The sequence below is a fragment of the Podarcis melisellensis genome, assembly GCF_964234715.1.
Source record: "Podarcis melisellensis genome assembly, chromosome: 6".
NCBI classification, from domain to species: domain Eukaryota; kingdom Metazoa; phylum Chordata; class Lepidosauria; order Squamata; family Lacertidae; genus Podarcis; species Podarcis melisellensis.
In genome coordinates this window covers 16,543,338-16,569,749 of record NC_138538.1, presented here as the reverse complement: position 1 = coordinate 16,569,749, position 26,412 = coordinate 16,543,338, and the positions used below count along the sequence as shown (strand labels likewise).

Below are 26,412 nucleotides of genomic sequence, written 5' to 3'. Positions count from 1 at the left end.
AGAATGTTTGGATATTTGTCGCAAGGCAGCAATAGTGTGGAGGTATTTGCACTTTGGTCTTCATAAAAAGAAGTGCTTATGACAATTCCAAAACAAGCAGAGGGGAAACTGCTTGTAGATGTGTGCTTGCTGCTGTTGCTTTGTTCAGGGCATATTTGTTTGCCAAGAGCATTTTTATAACTACCAAGTCAATAAGAAAGGGATTTTATAAAGGACATCATACGGGGTGGAGGGAATACATTCTGTTAAGGTAAGCAAGAGTAGGATATCAAATAATTTCCTGTTTTAAGAACTTAAGCGGATGGGTTGTACCTCAGTTGCAGATCAACGACTTTGTGTGCAGAAGGTCCCAGATTCAGTCCCCAGGATTTCCAGGTAGAGCTGGGAATGTCTCCTGTCTGAAAACCTGGAGAGTCTCTGCCAATCACTGTGGACTGGGGCAAACAATGTGATGCCCCCCATAGGTTGTGAGATGCCAACTCACAGCATCCCTGACTACTGGCCATATTGGTTCAGGCTGGTAGGAGCTGGGAGTCCAACCACATCTGAAAAACACCATGTTGTCTAGCCCTGGAGTAGACAATTCCAAGGTAGATGGGCTAACAGACTGACTCTGGTTGCATACACATAAATTTAAAGTGCATTCAAAGTACACACACCCTAACCTATCATGGGAACCCTAGTTTACCCCTCAGGGAGTTGCAGTTCCTAGCACCCTTAACAAACTACATTTTCCAGAATTATTCAGGGTGTGTGTTTCGAATGTGCTTTAAATGTATGGCGCGCACCAGGGATGCCAGCAGGATTTCCTGGGTTTGCTTCACTGTATATGGATTGGCCACTTGCACCGCCCCCAATGTATTAGCGAAGGCCAGTTCCAGGTTTAAGGAGGCCCTTGGGCACAGGGTAGCATAGGATGGGAGAGTTGGAAGGGACCCAAGGGTCATCTAGTCCAACCTCATCCAATGCAGGAATCAGTAGGACCCTTGGCTCCTTCCTTCTCAAATCACACCCCTCCAAGACATTTTGCCATCTAAGGAAGAGCAGCAAATGGTGTCCTGTTCCCTCACCATCTCAAGGTCCAAAATACCCAATACAGGCACCTGAGGAAGAAAGTCCCACAAGCACCTCTCCCTTTCTTTATCAGTTAGAAACAAATAATCATTTGCTACCTTTTCATGACACCCAAAATGTGCTGCCCGAGGCAGGTGCTTCACTTCGCCTAATGGCAGAGCTGCCCTTGTTTGATCAACTCTCAGGGTTTCAGTTTTCGGTGGACTTTATGCAACCGGTTTCCAAATAAGCCGCCCACCTCTCCACCTCCACACCTGTCTTCAGCTTTAGACATCTCACTGATACTTTAAACCCTGAAACTTCTTGGATTCATAACAGCTTTGATATGACAGTATCTCTGCACAGTGGCATCAGGATGACAAGATGGTTAGTCATCCCGTACCCAGAGATCATCATCGATCTATTGTCCTGCGTTTCTCTGAGCCACATTCCATTACCTCCCTTTGCCTTGCATTTGCTAAAATACAGTACTGTCTCATTAGAATGCATTACTGTTTGCTGGATTGACAAAATGTGATGAGTCACCATTCCAGAAGCAGCAGCAGCAGCGAGCAAGTGCAAACAACACACTTGGCTCCATTCCTAGTTTTGAAAATGAAAGCAGGTTTTGCGGCCACAAGCAAAGGGTCAGCTTCTCCGGAACTCAGTTTCTGCTAGGGGCCGAAATGATGCAGCAGTTTGTGCACAAAGAGGGAAGTAATGAGTGGGAGAAATAAAAGAGACCCGAAGCCAAAGATTTGTTTTTGTTGTTGTTGTTATAATTTGGCTATTATTGGGGGTATATTGGAAAACTAATTTTTAAAAAAATATTTAAAAACCCAAAGATTTGGCTCGTAGGTTTGTTCGATTGAAAAGGTCAGATTCAGGCCCCATCTCCCTTTGATCTTGCGGCTGCAACCATGATTCATGGATCTCCAGCTCTTTGCTTGCCTCATCCGCTCCTGCTGTCAACAACACAGTCCTCCTTTATATGGGGATTGCGAAACAAAAACGAACTGACTGTTCTTTCCAGAAGCTGCAGAGTTTGACACACATTCTGTTGTTGGCAGTTTCCTCCTGAATGGCTAAATGTTTGAGAAATGTTTTTGTTTATAATGGGAAGCCCAAATAAACAAGCTGTGTCTAGGAGTTCTGGTGACACAAGCCCTTTTTTTGAATTGTTAGCTTCAGCTCAAACTTGATCTGGTGTGTTGTAATGGCTAGAGTGTGGGACTAAGGTTGGGGAAGTTCTGAGTTCAAATTCTGGCCCTGCCATGAAGCTTCCTGGGTGACCTTGAGCCAGTCACTCTCTGAACCTAACCTACCTTTCAGGGTTGTTGTAATAGTAATGGAGCGAACCCTGTGTGTTGTGTTCAACTCCTCGGAGGACCAGTGGGATAAATAACGTAAGAAATAATCTTACCACATATACTTTCCTTACTACCCCAAATTTCAAATTAAGATGTCGTATATGCGTATGTGTGTTCATTAATCTTGCTTTAAAAATACTAACATTTTCAAAGTTGTAGCTAGCAAAGCTCAGTTCTTAGGATAAGTGATACTTTGGCATCCAAAGAGATTAAGGTGGAGATGATCCAGTATTAAATACTAGTTTTTGCTCGCTATCCAGTCCATAGTAAGAAATAGGCATTGTCCCTCTTAAACATATGATGTAGTCATCTTAGGATAGATGTCCCTGTGTTAAATTGCATATTTAAATTGCTATAATGGTTACAACTTTCCTGCAAGAGACTTACAATTCCATAGAACATAATAATTTTCAACACTGTTTTCTTAATGTGTTTTATAACAAAGATTGCCATGATTCCTGGCAGCTGAACTGATGACTTAAGACTGCTTCAGGTTGATGCTGTGTGCTTCCTGCTGCTTTGCATAACTCAGTCAAATACTCTAGCAGGCAATCTGTCTTGTTCTGTTGAAGATTACATCTTAAAAACCAGTTCTAAGAGGTGTGGCAAGCTGTCGTTAAGGAGTCATTTGTCAAGAGCTCAGCTGTGATGGACTTAATCTAAGCACATGCTAAAGGCTTATAAACCACAGTCACATGGACATGCCCATAGCCAACACTTTCCCCAGTGTGCTTCTGCCCCTTACGTGGGAGGATCGGGAACATTACACAGAATGAGTAATAGTTAACACTGATCTTATGGTATCAGGTTACAAGGGATGTCACAACACCCAGACATTAAAAGTACAACATGCTTAAACTTTATACTTCAAGCATGGTGTTCTGTACTTTAAAGTGAGGATGACACCATATTCCTGTAGACTACTGGGTGACTACAAGTGATCATTCACCAATTTTAAATGCTCTGTGTATAATCCATTCATATGAACCCATGAAGCTGTGATTGGATTACTGGGCCTAATCTAGCCCATCTTCTCTGATAGCTGCATCCTAAGATTTCAGGCAACATTCCCAGCCCTGTTACCTAAAGGTGTGTGTATTTAAAATTAGAATCATAGAACCATAGAATTGCAGAGTTGGAAGAGACACAAGGGTCATCTATTCCAGCCCCCTATAATACAGGAATCTCAGCTAAAGCATCCATGAAATTGAAGATGTGGAAAATTGATTTGGGGCCTTTCTTCATGCAGATCATATGTTCTACGATGTAGATAGAACATATTTTGTTCACCTAGTTCACCTATTTTGCTGCCGGAAGGAGAGGAAAATCTTACAGCACTTTTGCACTGGATTGGGAATCCAGAGAAGCCACTTGGCAAGGTACTGTAGACCCTCCTTTTGCCAAGTGGACGTGGCTAGACACTGGATAAATGGCTGCTAGTCTTTCTTAAACATGGAAATGGCTGCATATACACTATGCATTTAAAGCACCCGCCCACCCCCAAGAATGCTGGAAACTGTAGTTTACTCCTCACAGAACCACAGTTTCCAGAACCATTAACAAACCAGAGTTCCCAGGATTCTTGGGGGGAGGGTGCGATTTAAATGTATGGTGTGTACACAGCCATTAAGGAAATGTAGGATAGCTGCAATGAATTAACACCATATGGGGTATCAGAACTTTATGCAGCCAAGGCTCTGGGCTGTTTTTTAAGTATGTACTACAAGAGATGAAGCGTATGTGGAAATCCTAGTTTGCAAACATGAATATCAAGTACCGTACATTAGAGGTGGGGGACTTTAGGGCCAGCTCAAATGTGGTTTCTACACCCTTTGGTCTGGTCCTTTTCCCAGGCCACACACTCTCATTGGCCATGCTTTGTTCCTTTCCCGGGTGTTTATGCCTGGCTGGAATGTGTCCTTGAGCTCCGATAACGTCTCTTGCTTCCCTGGATGGGAGAGTAAAGAAGGGTGTGTGTATAAGCAAGCCCAATGTACAAAGGTGAAATTTACATTTATTGCTCCACTCGCTTTTGCCTCTGACCTCACCCTTTTTCTCTGGTGGTGGTAATTCTACTACATTTAGAAAGTGGTAACATTTCAGGGAGCTTGAGTAAACCACTGCTCCAAATAAAATAAAATAAAAACATTTCCATTGCATTTCTGTTTGTATTCCAAATTTGGTTGATTGATTTACACAGTTTTGGTTGCTCCATTTCTTCTGGGAGAAGAACAGTTTCGCAGAAATTGGAAACACGCTGTTCCAATTTCTTATCACAGACATCCTTTTTGTGGTGCATTCATGACGATCATGATGCTATCAGGGTGATCACATGCAATCCCACTTTTTTTTTACTTCTTTTTATTCATTTTCTATAACCAAACCACAAAAAAGAAAAAGAAAAAGAAACAACACACACCAAAGAAAAAGGAAAACATCAACCAAAACAAAACACATGAACAAACCAGAAGACAAACATTAATTAACAACAAATAACGGTTGACTTCCCTCCATCTCGGTTTTGGGTTATGTAAATATTAAATCCATTCTGCAGTTTTTCATTTTATATCGTCTACACATCGCAAGAGTTATATTAAACCTACTGTGATTTTTATATCTCTAGAATTTGTTTCCATATATGTTATGAATGTGGTCCAATCGTCAATAAGCTTTGTACCTTTTTGCTGCGTCATTTTTGCCAAATCTATATATTCAAATAATTTAATTTGCCAATCTTTAACGGTTGGGATATTTGGGGTTTTCCAATTTTGTCCTAACAGAATCCTGGCAGCTACAGTTGCGTATTGGAACATTATATGATCTTCTTTCTTAATCTCGTCTCCGATCATTCCCAAAAGGAAGGCTTCAGGCTTTTTAAGGAAGGTGTATTTAAGTATTTTTTCCAGTTCATTGTATATGGATTCCCAATTTTTTTAAACTTCTTCACATTTCCACCACATGTGGTAGAAACTTCCCTCTTTAGATTTACACTTCCAACACCTTTTATCACCAGTCTTATACATTTTTTGCAATTTCACAGGGGTGATGTAACAACGGTACATCATCTTTTCCATATTTACTCTAAGGGTAGTACAGGCTGTAAATTTCATTCCTTTAGTCCACAACCTCATCCATTTGTCAAAATCCAAATTATATCCGATGTCTATTGCCCATTTTACCATAACCTCCTTGACCTCTTCGTCCTTGGTATCCCAATCTAATAGCTGATTATACATTTTAGATAGCAATCCCACTTTCAATACTCCTTGTGCCAGCAAGGATCATACTACTGAGGGGTGGAGGAAGGCTCTCTGGCACCCGGTGCGGGGTGTTGAGGAGCAGGGCAAACTGCCCACAGTGGCAGAGCAAACTGCCCGGTGGCGCATGTGCAGCGCTGCTACGTATGGTGCACACATGGCACCAGTACTGATGGCGTCACTTGAGCACTATACGGACGGTGGCGGGATCCTCCGCTCGTGGTACAGCGGTGGCGGGATCCTCCGCTTGCGGCTGCAGGAGCGCAATGGTTGATTTGCAATGACGGTGGCTGGGCGAGCCCCCCACGAGGTGCCTTCTTGTCACCCGCCTCAGAGATGGCACCCGGGGTGGACCGGCCCCCCGCCTCCTTCCTCCGCCACTAACACTATTTCATCTCCTACCAAAATATTTCAACTTCCTACCAAAATCTTTTTGTTTTTTATACTACAAATGTTCTGGTTTGGTTTTGCCCTGCTTTTGTTGTGCTAAGCTGGACAGCAATAATGTGGTAGCATTGGGGAAGCAAGAGTCTGTTGCAGAAAACAGCTGCAATAAAACACCAGAAACAGAATGTTGTGAACTGACCTGTCTTTTTGCAGCAGAAGTGCAGAGGTGTGGAATGCAGCAGAGGGCACAGAATATAACTACTGGAGCATTTGGACTTGTATTTCAGAGAGGGGAAAATCCTTACGACTCTGAGCATATGACTGAAAGCACATGGCAATGGCTCTGCAAATCTAGGTATGAAGAAAGGGTCGGTATAAGATTATCCTTCTTGTTTGCAGGCGGTTTAGCGTGCTCAGTCCTCGCACCATCAGCAAATCCATAGGAAATTAAGCTTATTTGTGTGTAGAATTTGGATACCAAATTCTTTTAAAAGCACACAGTATGCATAGCTTTGGCTCTGGTGTTCTTCTGCACATGCATAAAAAGGCAGGAAAGGGGTTAATAAGATATTGTTGTGTTCTGCCATTGGTGATTTACTGCTTTGCATCTCATTTCAGTCTCTGAGGCTAACCCGACATAACAAGTTGTGGAGGAGCTGAGAAAGAGTGGAGCAGCTGTGCATGATGTAGAAGAGCATGGCAATAGGATGTGACGAGGAAGAAAGCTCAGTTGTCCTTCAAATAGCTTCTTGCTTTGGAAACACATCGTTGAAATGCAGCCAGGAGGACAGCCTATGCACATTCTTCAGTCATGCCCCATCACAGACGAATCTAGACATTCTTGAGGAGGGGCCATGATGGGATACAGCAGGAGTGGGGCAAGTGAACGTTGTCCCACTCCCCTCCCTTATGTGATTATCACCATCCCTTGTTTTCTGAATTGGGCAACAGCACATAATGTGAACCATCTTATCATGATAGATATCATGGCCAATCCCAACTTTGGATCCTGCAGCCACCACATGGTTACAGTGGTACCTCTGGATGCGAATGGGATCCGTTCCAGAGTCCCGTTCACATCCTGAAGCAAACGTAACACGCGACTGTGCATCTGCGCGTGCGTGGGTCGTATTTCGCCACTTCCGCGCATGCACGTGATGTCATTTTGAGTGTCTGCGCATGTGCGAGCGGCAAAACCCGGAAGTAACGCGCTCCGTTACTTCCGGATCGCCGCAGAGCGCAATCCGAAAATATTCATCCCAAAGCTACTTCAACCCGAGGTATGACTGTATTATGTTTTTCTCCTACATTTGCTAAGGAGATCAAGGTAACAGTTCTCTGAGATAGGTTAGGCAGAGACAGAGAGAGAGATTAACTCAAAGTCACCCCAAGACCTCTCTCTCTATTTTTTATATGCCGTGTGTGCCTTCTTGTGTGAGATGACCATAATAATAATAATTTATTATTTGTACCCCACCCATCTGGCTGGGCTTCCCCAGCCACTCTGGGCGGCTTCCACAGAAACCAAAAATACACTAAAATCACACATTAAAAACTTCCCTGAACAGGGCTGCCTTAAGATGTCTTCTGAATGTCAGGTAGTTGTTTATCGCTTTGACATCTGATGGGAGGGCGTTCCACAGGGTGGGCGCCACTACCGAGAAGGCCCTCTGCCTGGTTCCCTGTAGCTTTGCTTCTCGCAATGAGGGAACCTCCAGAAGGCCCTCAGTGCTGGACCTCAGTGTCCGGGCAGAACGATGGGGGTGGAGACACTCCTTCAGGTATACTGGGCCGAGGCCGTTTAGGGCTTTAAAGGTCAACACCATCACTTTGAATTGTGCTCGGAAACGTACTGGGAGCCAATGTAGGTCTTTCAAGACCGGTGTTATATGGTCTCAGCGGCCGCCCCCAGTCACCAGTCTAGCTGCCGCATTCTGGATTAGTTGTAGTTTCCGGGTCACCTTCAAAGGTAGCCCCACGTAGAGTGCATTGCAGTAGTCCAAGTGGGAGATAACTAGAGCATGCACCACTCTGGCGAGACAGTCTGCGGGCAGGTAGGGTCTCAGCCTGTGTTCCAGGTAGAGCTGGTAGACAGCTGCCCTGGATACAGAATTGACCTGCGCCTCCATGGACAGCTGTGGGTCCAAAATGACTCCTAGGCTGCGTACCTGGTCCTTCAGGGGCACAGTTACCCCATTCAGGACCAGGGAGTCCTCCACACCAGCCTGCCCCCTGTCCCCCCAAAACAGTACTTCTGTCTTGTCAGGATTTAACCTAAATCCATTAGCCGCCATCCATCCTCCTACCGACCAGCTGTCATAAGGATTTGTTTTAGATGGTTAGATGCCACAGGAAATAACTAAGGTTTGATCCAGCCAAAATTAATCCGACTGTTTTCCATGTGTGAGAGGCAGAACTATCCAGGAGCGGTGAGACTATTGAAGGTGGACAAACCACCCAATCCATAAGAAGAGCCCTGCTGGGTCAGACCAGAGGCCCATCTAGTCCAGCATCCTGTTCTCACAAATCCTATGGGGAATGTGCCAGCAGGACCTGAGGTCAACAGCACTCTCCCCTCCTGTGGTTTCCAGCATCTACTGTAGTTTCCATCTCCTGTGGTTTCCAGCATGTACTGTATATAGAGATCCTGTAGCAGTGCCTTTCTTTAGAATACGGAAATTTTTGAATGCTGATGCCAATGTATCTTTTCAATTTAATTTTCATAGCTCTTTAAAGTATTAATTAGGAATGTGGCATTAAAATGTTTAAAGTGTAGCCACTTGGATTAATATGTGTGTGTGTGTATGCACATGTCACTCACATACATGCTGAGGGAATGATTTCATTCAGGGCTAGAATAATTGAATCTCACGCCTGAAAAATGTAATCTGCTTGAACCTCATCTGGTTTCCAGAAGCACACCACAACTATCAGTGGAGGTAGACCATAGCAATCAGTGGCCAAAGCCCTGTTAGCCTCATGCCAGCATATAAGGTACGTGGGAAGTGTTTTTGCTTTCTTGTTCCATCTCTTCCATTGGTTTTTATTATTTCCCCTTTTGTTAATCACAGTGGGAAGGGAAAGTACATATATGTACTCCTCCTCCTATCTCTGTGTGTGTGTGTGTGTTAGGGGAATATCTTTGGATCTAGTAGACAGAGGTTTCCACAGCTGCAAACCTTCTTTTCCATCCTTCTTGTTTGCCCCCATCTGTCTTGAGAGACAATGGAGTGTGCCTCCTGGGGTGAAGTCAAACTGCTGCATTATCAGCACCTCAGTGACCTCCATTGGGGGCGGGGCGGAATATGGAGTGTTTATGGAGGTCTTGGGCTGCCCAGACAACATGACCTCACTCTCAGCCTCACTGATGTGGTCCAAAGGAAAGCAGAGCAATACACTTGTCACCAGCTTGGCTGTAGGAGCTGCTGGAAGGAGGCATGCAAGCAGTGTTAGAAACTCAGATATGAAAGCTAGGAGCTAAATGGCACCTTAAACCTAGGTTATGGGTGCAACAATGAAATGTCTTGACGTGCTTTTTTATAACAAGAATACAGAGCTGAAAATGAATGAACTGCAATTAAAATATGAAGTTCATTTTTCACATGGTCTAGTCCTTCCCCTTCCCACCCCCCTAATATTCTTAAGAGGGCCTCTGCTCTAGTCTTCAGAGAGTAGCTGGAAGTGGGGAGGTAGAAAAAGGTCCTCATTTCCTTCCACTCTGCACTCTGAAATCTTAGGTGCAGCACTGCTCTCAGAACTCAGAACCTGCTTGCACTAATGTTCCCTGTCGCAAAATGCGCCTAGAACAATGGATGTTTCAAGCATTGCATACAAGTCACCATCCAACCAACTTGCGGGCTCCACTCTGGATTTGTGTAGGGTTTAGTCCTCAGCCTTTTCTTCTCCCAAGGCAGTGGAGGTTGACGATCAAAGTTTCCTACCTGGAAAGGTAGCCTATCGACCTTGACGATCAAAGGTAGATAGGCTACCTTTCCAGGTTGACAAGCCCCATCACCCCTGCTTCCCTCCACAGCACATGCAGAAACTGCCTTGTTGACCGTTGACCCACTATTCGTCTCATCTACTCAATCTGCTGGACCCAGCCTTCACAGGCAGGGGATGTCCCTAACTCATTGAGGGTTTGAGACCCATCAGCTACCCTTCTCCATCCAGAGAGAAGGGAATTGGCTCTGTTCTATGGGTCTGGGATGCCCTCCCAAGGACCACCTTAAACATAGGGGAAAGGTTATAGATCAATATTAGGGCATCTGCTTTGCATGCAAAAGGTCCTGGGCTCGATCCCTGGTAAGGCTGGGAGAGACTCTGCCTGAGAGCTGCTGCCAACCAGTGTAGACTAGTGATGGCCAAACTTGGCCCTCCAGCTGTTGTGGGACTACAATTCTCATCATCCCTGACCACTGGTCCTGTTAGCTAGGGATGATGGGAGTTGTAGTCCCAAAACAGCTGGAGGGCCAAGTTTGGCCAACACTGGTGTAGACAGTAGTGAGCCAGATGGACCAATGGTCTGACTCTGTATAAGGCAGCTGTCTATGTTCATATTCTGAACTCTTCCCCTATTAATATCAACAAGAGTTAGATGTGTGTAAACTTTGGCTGGATTGTGTCCCTCCTGTTTTCTTGCCACAAGCTTTTCCTGTTACTGTTTAATAAGCGTGCATCCATTACTCCACCCTCCATGGTGCTGCTTTTAATTTACTTTTGCTAAAAGCTTAGACAGTGCATAACTGTAATAAAACTAAGCTGAACGGAAGGCCTTTTATTGTGACATTTCATGCCAAGAGGAACTGCTTTAGATTAAAATATTTATGGATCTGGGAAATTTGGGCTGCGTTTCACTTTGTATCACCACATTTGTATGAATTTATTGAGGATGTAACCCGGCTGCTACTGATGCAGGGAAGGGTAAATGGAGGTCTTGAGGGGAGTCAAAGCATTTCAGGATGTTGTATGTTTGGGCTGCTGTCCTTCAGATGGTTTTTCACCTATACGGTCTGCTAGAAGCAATGGAACTTCTGCATGAGTAACAGCATGTAGGATTGTTGCCTTTGTTTAGACTGGCAAAAAGGGTCTCCAGGGCAACAGAATGCCATGTGCAACTAATAAGGCTGATGAGTTTTGGGATAAGTAGATACATATCCATAAAGCAGCTGAGTTTCGGAATGAAACTTTCAATTTTGAGCTTCATGTTTCAAATGTTGCATTTGATTAGTGAACCCGGAAAAGCTACCAAACCAGGCCTGTGGCTAAGTATTTTATGGTCAAGGTCCTAAGCCTATGGCCACGATCCAGCTGCAGTTAGATTACTGCTACATAGAGGGTTGGAAATTTAATTGGTCTGGTTTGTTTAATGGCATGATTGATTGACGTATGATGGTTGGGAAGTGATTGTCTATCATGGAAAGTTGAATTTTCTTATTTTATTTTTATTTGTGATATTTCACTTGCTAACTATGTTCATTATGAATTTTCCTTTTATTTTTGTGGCTAGTTTTTATGTCTAGTGTTTATTTTGGCATCTATTTAGTGGCTAATCGGGTTGTAGGATGTAGAATTTTTCTGGTGTTTTTTGTTTTGTTTTGTTTTTTGTTTTGTTTTGTTTTGTTATTTATTTAAGATGTATTAACCTATGTTGTAAAGCTGCTTAAGAGTTTTGTTTAAATATAAGCAGCATATAAATTACCTAGGTAAATAATAAATCAATTGGAACTCTTTTTTTGAACGGAGGTTTTTTTTAAAAGCAGTTGGTCCTGATTTCTACTGGTTGCAAGTGGCCGTTTTGACTTTGCTAGTTGGGATTCTCGAAACCATTTGCCTGCATTCTTGCAGTTAGCAATACAGAATGCTAAAAACCCATATATATGTTCAGGCATTTCATTTTGTAACTTGTTTGAAAAAAGCAGGTTGATAAACTTCTGTAATCCCGTGTTAAGATTGCAAATTCAGCTTCAGACCTCCATAGCATAGTTCTGGATCACCATTACGATACATGCAGCAATTCCAAGAATCCATCATTAACGCCACACATCTAACAGACCAAGTAATCCAGAGTCTAAAGGTCAGCACTGGTCATAGTAGTATCTAATGATTAGCCAGTCACCATTTCATACAATTCTTGCCCCCATCATCCAGAAAAAACCTAGTACTGTATAAGTGACATTGACTTGGATCCTAACCTGCCTCTTGAAGTTTTGTTTTATTTGTTAATATTTAAATCAGCAGCAGAAGCAATGTTATCAGATGATAGGGAGGAAGTGGTTATACCAACCAGTGGCATAGCGTGGGGGGGTGCAGGGGGGCCGGCCGCACCGGGCGCAACATCTGGGGGGGGGTGTGCTCGCACTCGCAGCTCTCTGCCCCTACCTGGCTCACTCACTCACTCTCAATGCAATGCTGGCTGTGCGAATCCGATCCGAGCCGCCGGGTCGCCGCCCACTGTGGAGGGGGTGGGTGCCAGGCGTGCGGTGCGGAGAGAGAGCGAGGGACTATCTGGGGGAGGGACAGTGCAGCGGCCGCCCAGCGCAGCACTGAGCGCCGGAGAGAACCACACCAGACCAGCCCAGGCAGCAGCAAGAAGAAGCTGGCAGCGGCGGCAGGTTAGGGGTTAGGGGGCGCAAATTACTTGCCTTGCCCCGGGTTAGGGGGCACAAATTACTTGCCTTGCCCCGGGTTAGGGGGCACAAATTACTTGCCTTGGCCTGGGTGCTGACAACCCACGCTACGCCACTGATACCAACCCCCCCACCCCAAGGCATACCTTCAAGGGGCCAGTTTAGTATCCTGCCTTGTTTGTCCATTATTTTTTTCCTGTGAGCTGGTTCAGATATTTTGCATTTGTAGGCTGCCCTATGACAAGAAGTTTTCTGGGAAGTTAACAACATAAAAAATAAGAGTTTACTAATTTAGTGGCTCCGATGAAAGAAATAAAATATGGCCAGTTCCTGATTTGTTGGGATGCGGGTGGCGCTGTGGGTTAAACCAGAGCCTAGGGCTTGCTGATCAGAAGGTCGGCGGTTCGAATCCCCACGACGGGGTGAGCTCCCGTTGCTCGGTCCCTGCTCCTGCCAACCTAGCAGTTCGAAAGCATGTCAAAGTGCAAGTAGATAAATAGGTACCGCTCCAGCGGGAAGGTAAACGGCGTTTCTGTGCGCTGCTCTGGTTCACCAGAAGCGGCTTAGTCATGCTGGCTGCATGACCTGGAAGCTGTACGCCAGGTCCCTCGGCCAAGCGAGATGAGCGCCGCAATCCCAGAGTCGGACACGACTGGACCTAATGGTCAGGGGTCCCTTTACCTTTACTTACTGTTACCCTACAAAGGAGGGTAGAATAAAAATGCTGAGGTCAAATGCAAGGTTTGGATATAAATCCCATCACAGCCTGAGCCTGTTTACTTGAGGAATCTTTTTACCCCGTGTATGCCTACTTTGATCTGTTGAAGTCACACTTTCACAAGTGCCAAGCAATATCCTGTTGTGAACACCCCAATTTCTGAGCAGTAAAACACTTCAGGTATGCCTGTGCCTATCCAGAGTTCAGTTTCCTTGGAATGAAAGCTAGTTGAGAGTGTGGTGTGTTTAGAATACAGTGGTACCTTGGTTCTCAAACTTAATCCGTTCCAGAAGTCTGTTCCAAAACCAAAGCGTTCCAAAACCAAGGCACGCTTTCCCATAGAAAGTAATACAAAATGGATTAATCCGTTCCAGACTTTTAAAAACAACTCCTAAAACAGCAATTTAACATTAATTTTACTATCTAGCGATACCATTGATCCATAAAATGAAAGCAATAATCAATGTAGTGTACTATAAAATAAATATGACAGTATTGTAGATGATAAGAAATAAAAATTACATTTCCCCCCTTACCTGAACTGATGATAGTCATTGTTTGGATGGGAGGCTTTTATCCATTTCAGCAGCCACACAATCAATCAATCAGTAGCTGAACTGGGTTCCACACAGTCACAAAAAACAAATTATCCTCAAAAAGGAAAAAGCCTCAAAAACAAAAACACAAATTAAATAGCAAAAGTGCCAAACTTAATCCGTTCCGGAAGTCCGTTTGACTTCCGAAATGTTCAAAAACCAAGGAGCAGCTTCTGATTGGTGCAGGTGCCCCAGAAACAATAGCTGACAGCCGCATTGGACGTTTGGCTTCTGAAAACCATTCAAAAACTGGGACACTTCTGGGTTTTCGGCCTTTGAGAACCAAGGTGTTTGAGAACCAAGGTACCACTATATATGGCACCACACAGAGCACCAAGGGGGGCACAAAACTGAGAAGATCCATACAGTAATTGAGAAGATCCATTTTGGGGTGCCAAATTTTGGCCTTGCAGGTCACCATATTACAAAAGATTGGGCAGTACACTTCTGAATTCCAGTTGCCGGAAACAGCAGAAAGGGAGAATGCTCGGATCCTGCCTGTGGTTTTTCTATAGGCATCTGGTTACCTACTATGGGAACAGGATGCTAGGCCAGATGGGTCACTGGTCTGATCCAAAAGGGCTATTCTTATGCTTGTACCATGGCTTTTGATTTTCATACCTTGACTTTGGATTTTTATGCATTTGTGAATATTGCACTTGCCACACATATTCTTTCTTCAATAACAGTAATCTGAATTATTTACAGATTTGGTGAACTGGCATGGCACTGGCCTGTTCGCAGGCAATAAATTCCTAGCCATAAATTCCCGAACAAGTGGACTTTGAAATGCATTTTAATACTTAAAAAAAAAATTGCTTCATCAGCTGAATTGAACACACCATCATCTTCACTGGGAATTTAAATATTGAAACAATAATTCGGGTAAACAAAAGGGCTGACTACAAACACACACATGGATAAGCTTTGACCTTGGGAAAAGAACAGAAACACAATGCCTGGGTTTCATTTTTGACTCTAATTCTACTGATTACTTACTTATTTATTTCTTACAGTTCTTGGTTACTTTTTTTACCCCCCCCCCACCAAAAAAAAGCTAGAAGAGACTTTAAAAACAATTAAACCTGACTATTAAGTCTTACTATCAGCATACAAATTGATTCATGCAAATTGATTGACTCATGCAAATTGAATTGACTCATGCAAAATTGTTGAGTGCAATATCTAGTGTTGACTATAGTATAGCCCAGGGATAGCCAATGTTGCACCCTCCAAATGTTATGAACTACAATTTTTGTTCTGACCATGCTGGCTAATTTAAGTTGTAATCCAAAATGTGGATGTCACCATATTGACTACCCCTGGTATAAAACTACAAATAGAACTCATGTTCTTCAGCTACAATGGGTTGTATTCAGTTAAATTTTACCCAGAGCAGACACACTGAAATTAATGGATCTACTCTGAGCAGTGCTAGCATTGAATACCACCAGCTGAACCAGAGATGGAGGGAGAGGTAGAGGGCATTATCAAAGACATGCCACTGTCTACACCAGAGCAAACAGCCCACCCACAGGAGCAAACAATTGCAAGCACCATCTTCTCAACTGGGATGAGACCTGTGTGAATGAAAGGTCCTGCCCCACACTTCAAAAGTAGAGCAGGATGGGTGTGTCAAGGAACAAAATGTTCGACACCTGCTTATAGATTTATGAAACTTGTATCCTGTGCTTTGGGCTAATGCTGAGACCATGTAATGATTTCTTGTTTCCTCAAACGGAGAGTCCAAATACTGTGTCTGAGGGTGGGAGCCTTTCATAGAAGCATAGGAATACTAAGTCAGACCACTGGTCCATTTAGATAAGTATTGTCTACACTGACTACACTGGGATGTGGGTGGCGCTATGGATAAACCACAGAGCCTAGGGCTTGCTGATCAGAAGGTCGGTGGTTCAAATCCCCGCGACAGGGTGAGCTCCCATTGCTCGGTCCCAGCTCCTGCCAACCTAGCAGTTCGAAAGCACGTCAAAGTGCAAATAGATAAATAGGTACCGCTCTGGAAGGAAGGTAAACAGTGTTTCCGTGCGTTGCTCTGGTTCGCCAGAAAGCGGCCTAGTCATGCTGGCCACATGACCCGGAGGCTGTACGCTGGCTCCCTCGGCCAATAAAGCGAGATGAGCACTGCAACCCCAGAGTCAGTCACAACTGGACCTAATTGTCAGGGGTCCCTTTACCTTTACTTTACGCTGACTGGCAGCAGCGATTTGGTATTATACACAGAGTTCTTGCTCAGCCCTACCTTGGGACCTTGTATATGCAATACAGAGGCTGTACCACTGAGCTATGGTTTTTCGCCTCAAAGGGGGAAAGAGCTGGTAATCTTGAGAAATACAAATTAGGTATGTCTCACTCCCTTAAAGAAGATTCAGGTATACACACATGCATAATTTCCCCATGTTCTTAACAAGACAATCTTGTACCTCTCTACTCAAAAGTAAATTTATTGAGTTCAAGGGGGTTTCTGGGTAAAGAATCCCACTTACCTGGGAGTAAGTCCCATTGAATTCAATGGGATTTCTGAGTAGGCATGGTTAGGATTGCACCCTCATCCAGACCATGTTCACCAGCACGTGCCAGAGAGAAATGAGTCTATGCAGAAAATATGTCTTGCAAAACATGGGCCTGATTACACATGGTGATGTATTTTCAGAGGGCTTAGGTAAGTGATCCAAACAACAAAACAAAAACCCACAACTGAGCAACCCATTTCCTCTTCAGATTGGATAATCTTATTGCCAGTCATCAAAGTATCTTTTTATTGTCAAGTTAAAAAAGTGATACAGGCTATGTGACGAGCACATGCTTTTGCCATGTGAACACATGCCTAGAAACCTACATTGGTGAATGTTTGCCCAAGTCATGGCAGAACAAACATAGTGCTAGTGCTGGTCTTCATTGGCATTGTTATAAAGCAATTGGGTAGCAAAAAGTCTTGCCTTATAGCCAGCAATCATAGCATCTGATCTACCTACTTCTACCCAACCCAGCATTAAAATATGCTTGGCTTCTGAGCAATTGTCTGTCCCTTGACACAGCCATTCCAGATGCCTAGGAGAATGCAAGAGTATGTATTTGTTATAATTATAGCCCACTCTTCTCCCAAGCAGTTCAGAGTGGTTTACAAATGGTTGCATAAGAAGAGCACCGTTGGATCCGACTAAAGGTCAATATGAACTAATGATAAAAGCCTGTTTCCCACAGTGGCCTAGGAGATGCTTCTAGAAAAGGCCACAAGAAGAGCGTCACAGCAACAGCCTTCTCTTGCTGCAGCTCCCCAGAAACTCTTTTGAAGTACAGACCCTCCCCATTCAGCTTGAGCAGCTGAACAATGCATAGCAGCTTTCCTTTTACAAAATAAACTCAAAGCATCTTACAATAAAAACAAACACATTAAATGCAATAAAACCGTTCAGGATTACTAAGATCAGTTTCATACATCTTTCAACCACTAACCTCTTCTTAATTTTAGGTATGGCTGAGAGCAGGATCTCTAGTGTTTCATAAGCAAGACTGGGAGGGAAGAGGTGGAGAACATTGCTGCTGGCAGAAGATAAAGAAGATGTAAGCCAAAGGGTGACTGTAGTTCAGGTGGCAAAATTTATTGTGCTGCTCTGGGTGACAGAATCATAGAGTTGGAAGGGACCCTGAGGATCATCTAGTCCAACCCCCCACAATGAGCATCGAACCTGCGACCTTGGTATTATCAGCACCATGCTCTAACCAACTGATCTATATATATATAGCTATATGATATTATTATTATTATTATTATTATTATTATTATTATTATTATTATTGATATATACCTCACCCATCTGGCTGGGCTTCCCCAGCCACTCTGGGTGACTTACAGCATATCTAAAAACATAATAAAAGCATCAAGTCCTGATACAGGGCTGCCTTCAGCTGTCTTCTAAAAGTTGTGTAATTCTTTATCTCCTTGACATCTGAAGGCAGGGCTTTCCACAGGGAGAGCGCTCTTCCTGGTTCCCTGTAACTTTGCTTCTTGCAGTGAGGAAACCAGCAGAAGACCCTTGGAGGAGACAGACAGTCCCAAACACACCCAAAGTAGCACAGAAGAATGGTAAAACAGTAGTGTGTGTGTGTGTGTGTGTGTGTGTGTGAGAGAGAGAGAGAGAGAGAGAGAGAGAGAGAGAGAGAGAAGCAGCAGCAACAACAACACACCCAGCAAAAGCATGTGTATTCATAAGAGTTTTAGCCAACTTTTGTAAGGCTGGTTAAAATCTAATCATCATGAATTGTCTGAGGGAGCCAAGGTGCTATCACCAAGAAGACCCTACCACCTACACTGTATACCAGGGGTGGGCAAACCACGGCCCGGGGGCCGGATGCGGCACACTGGGCTCATAAATCTGGCCTGTGGACCCTGCTGCCCGCTCAGTCAGTCCCCGTGCTAAACCGGTGCTGTGTCGTGACTTCTGCGATGCTAGTGCGGCTTCGAATTGGCTGCAGGAAGTTCCTGCAGCCAATCAGAAGCCATGGACACCTCTGGGCGACACCTCTTCCCGCTGAGGCAGCCGTGTACGGCCAAGAGCCGAGCGGGAGGAAGCAGTGGGAAGGCCGCCTCCACTCCCAAGGCCAATGGCATGGGCTCTGCGCCCTGCGGACCCCTGCGTGAGTGGGGGGGTCATTTTGGGAAAGGGGGGGTCTGGCCCTCCACAAGGTCTGAGGGACAGTCGACCGGCCCCCTCCTGAAAAAGTTTTCTGACCCCTGCTATATACTCACCAAGTAGGTGCAGGATTTGGAGCATCCAGAAGATTTCCTGTAAGCAAGTAAAAAGAAGAGGAGGGATGCAGAACCTCCCATCCCATCTCTCTTTGACATATTCCTTCACTCAAGTCGATGAATTTCTAGGAGGAAAAAGTTTGGAGATGAAAGAGTATAGGGAGTTGATTTGTGGTCAGAGGAGAGTTTCATTCGTTTTGCTATTACAACATACAGATCTGCAGCAAAAATTCATTCTAATTCTGAAATTCAGGGGTGAGTATAGATGGTTAGGTATCCAGAAACAGATAGCTCACAGACAAGGAATGGAATGAAGGTGGAATGGAATGAAGTGTCCTGGTGGAGGGCATGGCTGGCTGAATAAGACACCCAATTGGAGCAGTCCATGCTGCAACATTTTGTTGCAAGCCCCGCTTGTCAGGTCGAATTGTAATGCCTTCAGTTTTAGCCCTAAAAATACCCTCCAACATGATTAAGGACGAATAAGGTACACACCCAGTTTTGCACTCTTTGAAAGAAAAGGCATGCTCACACAAAGCTTCAAAAGAAAGTTCCAAAATTTTAGTATTTGCACATAACTTGCAAATAAAACTACGTGGCAATGTTGCTGGGGATTTAGAGGGCTTTTTTGGTGTCCCCACCCCACCTCCAGCATGCAATCTTTTATTGATTTTCATTTTCTGTATTTTTGGTATTCCAGGTCACTTTGTTCTGTGCTACTGACTGACTGTCAGGCTGCCTAACACCCTTCCAAACAGGTTTGGCCACTTTTCCAGCTTTACTTCCGACCTTTGCTCTGCTTCCAGGGCTTGAGTTCTCTGAATCTGAACATTTCTTTCCTCTTCCAGTGTTGTAATGTCGCTTTCTTTCCAAAAAGGCCAGAAGTTGAGTCATACATTGTACTGTACAAGAATAATTTCTTCTTTCCTTTGGAGGTGGGGGGAAATGAAGGCTTATCCAAGAAAGATAAAATAGCTCCTGTTGTTTTGCAAAATAAGCAGCATATTCCTCATATGTCCTAAAGAGAGTTCAGCCAAAAGCTTAGCCAACTGGGGTTAGCTCAATGTTTTCTTGCAGCTTTTCTGGGACAACTCTGTACAACTTAGTTTTGAGGGCGTTGGAGGGGCAGGGATAGATAGCCAGGATTGTTCTTCACACATGTGTGAAGTTCATGTATGACACACCTGGGCACCTAAATTCTATATCCAAAGGAGTGAGAATCAGGAGATTGCTGGCATTGGGGTAGATTTCACGTTGTTGTAACAAAATAAAAACAGGAATTTATATCTGCACATAATGCTTTCATAAGCTTTTGGGTGATATTTATAGATTTACAAATATTTTGTATTATTCGCATCTGTCTGTCTTGGGGGACAATGGAGGAGCGCACCTTTGGGGGACGAAATTGATTATTTATTGGTATTCATCATACAAATACTGTGTAGTAGTATTTATAGGGTCTTATATAGTGGAAAATATATATATTTTTTATTTTATAATATTTTTATTGGTTTTTACACATATCAAAGACAATACAATACAAAACAAAACACAAACAAGAAAGACATACAACAATAATTTGACTTCCCCATACCTTCCCTTCGCTACATCCTTATTTTACCATTTTTTCGAGCAACTCATCAGTCCATTTTTAATCAAGTCCCTTTTAAGTTTACTTAAAGTTTAAGATTTACAGCTGTAATTCTTTGTTTCCTGCCCCTTGACATCTTATCAGTCCACAATTTTACAATAATTTTTAAGATATATTTTGAATTTCCTCCAGTCCTCTTCCACTGTCTCTTTCCTCTGGTCACGGATTCTGCTGGTCATCTCTGCCAGTCCCATATATTCCGTCACCTTCGACTGCCATTCTTCCAGAGTAGGTAATTCTTGCATCTTCCAATACTTTGCCAAGAGGATTCTTGCTGCTGTGGTTGCATACATAAAAAATGTCTTATCCTTCTTTGGTACCAATTGGCCGACCATCCCCAAGAGAAAAGCCTCCGGTTTCTTTACAAATGTCCACTTAAGGACTTTCTTAATTTCATTATAGATCATTTCCCAGTAGGCCTTAATCTTTGGGCAGGTCCACCAAAGATGATAAAAAGTACCTTCAGCCTCATTACATTTCCAGCATTTGTTATTGGGCAAATGATAGATCTTTGCAAGTTTGACTGGGGTCATGTACCACCTATAGATCATTTTCATTATATTCTCTTTCAGGGCATTACATGCCGTAAATTTAACACCGGTGGTCCATAACTGTTCCCAGTCGTCAAACATAATATCATGACCAATATCCTGTGCCCATTTAATCATAGCTGATTTCACCGTTTCATCCTGTGTATTCCATTTCAGCAGCAAATTATACATTTTAGATAGATTCTTAGTATTGGGTTCTATAGTGGAAAATATATAGGGTTCTATCTAATCCTAATCCTATACAGAGTAAACACAATGAAATTAATGAACCTTAGCCATGTCTACAGTTGGTCTGTTCTGTGGAAGACTAGCAGTGGGTCCCACATTATGCATTTACATGTTTTTTTTAGAGAGCGTTTCCAGTACAGTGGTACCTCGGGTTAAGTACTTAATTCGTTCCGGAGGTCCGTTCTCAACCTGAAACTGTTCTTAACCTGAAGCACCACTTTAGCCAATGGGGCCTCCCGCTGCTGCCGCGCACAATTTCTGTTCTCATCCTGAAGGAAAGTTCTTAACCCGAGGTAATATTTCTGTGTTAGCAAAGTCTGCAAAGTCTGTATCCTGAAGCGTATGTAACCTGAAGCGTATGTAACCCGGGGTACCACTGTACATATTTCAGGCATATCTAAAATCCAATTGAATACATCACTGTATATTTAAATAGCAGCTGGAGGAGGAGAAGTGGGTAGAACAGCTGTGATTGGAGGGGAAGGGCCATAGCTCAGTGGTGGAGCATCTTCTTTGGATGCAGAAGGTCCCAGGTTCAACCATCGGCACTTCCAGGAGGGAGAATGTCCTGCCTACCCTGGAGACCTGCTGCCAATAAGTGTGCACAATACTGAGCTAGATGAGTCAGTAGTCTGACTTGGTAGAAGGTCGCTTCTTATGCCCTATCTGCTGTCCTTGGGACCCCCTGGGAACCTTAACAGACCTACTTGTAGCCTGGAGCTGGGTGTGTGCCAGGTGGAGGATTGAGGGAGAGGCTAAGGTGATGCCAGCAGTTTCCAGGAACCCTCCTCTTTTGGGGATAGTCTGTAAGTTTGTAAGAACCAGGGTCCATGGGCAAAGTCTTGGGTGAGAGCCAGGAGGCAGAGAAGGGACAGTGAAAGAAAGAGAAGGAACTGATACTGGTTTATATTTATCAGTAATTGGTTTTCATTCAGCATTTGTGCATGTAACTGTATTTTTGTAACATTTGTTAAGCCGCCTGTTGTTGCTTTAGTTTTCTGTACAGTGCTTATATATTACGTGGTAAGAAAGGGTCTAAATAACTTAATAATATGGAAATTATAAAAATATAGCATGGGGGGGGGATTTCATGGGTGATGACTACCCTGGGTCGTCCACATCATCTTGTTTTGCTGAAAGACTTTCTGAATAAGATCAGAACAACTACATCCAATACTAATACTTCTACCAGTAATTATCTACTATTACTACCACCAATATTACTTCAACTACTGCGATTCAGCATCCTCTGAGTTCCAGGAAACGCCAGGCAAGATATTTTAACAAGTTGTGCTGAAATGCAAATCATGGCAGGTTTATGAATCAGGTTGTGTTTTCTTTAGTAGGGTGTTGCTGAGTTGAAATAGAGAAAAATAAGGGCAGACCAGCAGCTGTTAAATATCAAAACCTATACGTTTTAGAGGACAAATAACCCACAAAGTTCAGCCTTAACAGCTTGTTATTATGTGGCTGATTATTCATCAGCTCGACAAATCATTTATTGATCTCCCTCCCCCACCCTGTTCTTTTACTCCTCTGATGTTATCAAGTTCTAAAGAATAATTACTGGCATAATCGTTACCCGAGTTGTTATGAGAATTGTAAGGCCTTTGAGTTAATGCATGGCATATGTCCGTGGCATTCAGCTAATTCACATATCTGTCTGCACTATTAATAGAGAAGGTTACATGCCGATTATCTAGGGTTCAGTCGGCCTGCTTAGGGTACAATAGCTGCAGTGTTCACGTACTTGATGAGCAACATTCCACACAGACATTATAAGCAGCTGGTCTACATAAGATCCGAGTTTTAATACTTAGGCATTGATCTTCTCAACCTGGGCTGTGATCTTGATTGGATCACCTCCATCTCCTGCACCGCCCAAGTCTATAAATAATGACTCACAGGTAGCATGACCAAATTCAGTGGGATTTACTCCTTGGTAAACATGCATAGCTAGGAATTGCATATATTTTAAAGTCTGGAACAATGGCACGATCTTCCCCACCCACCCTGCCCACCAAGGTAATGCATCATCTTTAAATGATGCTTAATATCCCCCACCCCACCACTGAATGAATAAATAATAAAATGTTTGTTGAGCCCTGGTTTTCCCCTGCTTGTTGAAAGCACAAACTATTAAGGTTTGTTCAAAATCCAGGAGATTATATACCAGGGAATAGGTATAGAAAGCCCTTGCTGTGTTCCTCCAGCACACTTCATGTAGTAAACAAATTATAGGCAGGACTGTGGATTGTGACTGCTGAAAATGAGGCATGCATCTGTTCCCATGGAGATATTCCCTCTCTGAGTCAATCAGTGATCATCACACAATATAGGCTGTCACTGCATTTCTCGAGGCAAAGCGCACACACATTGTTCTGATTTGTATATTTTTGGTAACATTTGCAAAGTTCAGACAAATTCCAGAAATAAAGCAAAAAAAATATATAGAGTCAGCTCAGGTTTGCTACACCCCCACGAAACAGTTCACAGATTTGCAAGTGTCCACTTTACCTATTTTCTGGAAAATAGAACCGCACCTTTGCAGCTTTCTGTGCAACTGGTTTTGCTCGGCAGAACTGGTACAACTGTGGAAAAACGGCAAGTCTTGAGAAATATCTATCAAGAGTTTGGAGCATGAGGCATCAGTCGTTAGCTGTTTATTATGCCCTTCCTCAAAGGAAATCAGAGCAGTTTAGCCTCACAATAACCCTTCAAGGTAGGTTAAGCTGAGAGAGACAGAGACAGAGAGAGACAGAGAGAGATTTGCCCATGGCAAAGAGAGTGTGATTTAATTACTGAAGGTCCAAGTATGTGCTATGCCAGAACAGGGATAGACATAATTCTGCATCATAAGAACCACATTTGCTTCTGGGGCCACATGTTGGGTAAGGGTAGGGAGATACGAGCCAAAACGTGGATGAAGCATCTAAGCTGACCGTTGATTTAATCATCCCCAAGGAGATCATTTGCTTCTTGCTTTTTGCATCTTGTCATTTACGAACTTCTGTGAAGTCACAAACTGTTCACCTTGACCTCTGGTATTAGGATAGCTTTTGTATTTTCCCCTATGTTGCTCAATTGTAGAGCATCTGTTTTTGAGGCACTCTAGTAGCTGGGGCAACCCAGTCAATGGGTTGCATATAAAAAAATAAATTTATTATTATTATTATTATTATTATTATTATTATTATTATTATTATTAAAGGTCCTGCATTGAATCCCCAGCATTTCCAGGTAAGGTTGGGAATGTTCGCTTCCTGAAAGCCTGAAGAGTGGCTGCCAGTCAGTGTAGACAATATTGGCCAATACTGGATGGACCAGTGGTCTGTCTTGATATAAGAAAGCTTCCTCTGTTCCTAGGTTCTCTTCCAATTCAGCCTCATTTCAATCTGAAGCATAGACTCTGCTGGGGGATCATTTTGTTCATATAAAATGGCAGGCAGAGCAATATCAGTATTTGGGAGGGAACGGGCTCAGCACTTTGAATAAAAGAGATGGCGCGAAGCTGAAAAGGACACTGACAGTATGGGTTGCGTGATTAAGTAACTACCTTCACTTAATGAAGTCACTCTAGTATAACCAGCAGCAGAGGAAAGCTGTAAAGTAAATAAAGCTAAACTCTCCAGGCTTGAAGCTGAAACCCGCCTGGCCTGTTTTACAACTTCTCACTAAATTGCATTTACATCACTACATGGGGGAGGCCGCTTCACTTCTCTGAACTGTTGGGCTAGAACAAAGAAATCTGATCTCTCCGAATCTTCCTGGAGCCAGCCCAGCAGAAGGAATAACCTTTGAAAGGGCTAAGGAGAGAGAGAGAGAGACTACAGGGAAGAACAAGGCAGCGTATAAAACTGGGCAGATGAGATGGTTCAATAACTAGATCTCGGCCTCGGTACATTGTGTGTCATTTAAAAAGAGCAAACCAGAAGTATCCCCGTGTGACTTTTTAAAGAATGGATGGTGCCTGAGTTGGTTTCCTCTCCCCATTCATTTTCTACTTTTGTTTCATGTCTTTTAGATCAGGATCTACTGGTACGTTTTGAAATAAATAGGTAACGGCATCTGACTCCCAAATGTTGAATATAAACTACTCAGACACACACCCCCCCCTGAAAAATAATGGTGTGGGGGTGGATGGGAAGGATAAACCAGGAGGAGATGTTCATGTAGGGAGTTTTGTTATGGTACTGATTGCAAATTCCTGGACTGGGCATGTGTACAAAAGTCCCCGGCCCCGTCATTCTTAGACGCTGGGCATGTGGGGGTTGTGTGCTTGGATTGTGTCATGTGAATGATTGTGGTGATACTACATGTGAGGCCTTTTTGTCAGGTGATGTTTATTCTTTTTCAAGATTGCATTTTGATGCTGTTTCCTTGGTGTGTTTTGATGTTTCGCCCATGATTTTCTTTAGTGGCATCAGTTATTTTACTGATATACCATTATTTTACTTTTGCACATTCTTTTAAGATACTATTGCTTAATTACATTACTTGAAATGTGGAAATAATAATTAACGGTAGTATAGCTTATTATTGACTGGAGGTGTGAACCACTTGGAGATTTCTGTTGAAATATAAAGTGAAACAACAACAACAACATCCACCCAAAATAAAAAAATCCTTAGTAGCACCTTAGAGACCAACTAAGTTTGTTATTGGTATGAGCTTTCATCCAGCCGAGCCACTATTTGCACCCGGCACTGTCGGTGGACCTCAGGACCCTAGTAGAATAAGGTTACCAGATTTTTTTTTCAATGAATCCGGGGACACTTTTCAACTTCAATGGATTTTGTATGGTGACTGATTTGTAAATCTGGGGACTGTGTCCCCGGGAAACAGGGACATCTGGTAACCTTATAGTAGAAGAAATAATGAAGTAGATCCCGCAAAGTGTGAAAGCTTCCCCCCCCCTTTCAGACAGTAACCCCGAGGTGTAGGGACTGTTTTGTTTTTACTAATCACATGTCAGTCATTCTGTGAGCCTTTTGTGGTTAACCATCAGGGTCAAAAGGCTTTAAATAAAAGTGATAATAAATAGGACTTCTCAATCTGTCAATTTTGCTATGAAACGTTGCAGGGAAAAGCTTATCAGCTGGGTCTCTCTTCTCCATTGGAGGAAAATGGAACTAATTAGCGCCCCCCCCCCCAAAAAAAACACAACACTTCAGTTTCCATATTCTAGAGGTGACCCATGAAAG

At 43.3% G+C, this 26,412-nt stretch overlaps 1 long non-coding RNA gene across 1 annotated transcript in view; it reads left to right on the top strand.

Moving 5' to 3' along the window:
- Positions 1–18,051: 18,051 nt before the first annotated feature.
- Positions 18,052–26,412, top strand: part of LOC309373289 — a 31,198-nt gene continuing 22,837 nt past the window's right edge. The window contains exons 1-2 of the long non-coding RNA XR_014169947.1: positions 18,052–18,115; positions 19,479–19,536. This is a non-coding gene — a long non-coding RNA (uncharacterized lncRNA). The remainder of the gene's footprint in view (positions 18,116–19,478; positions 19,537–26,412) is intronic.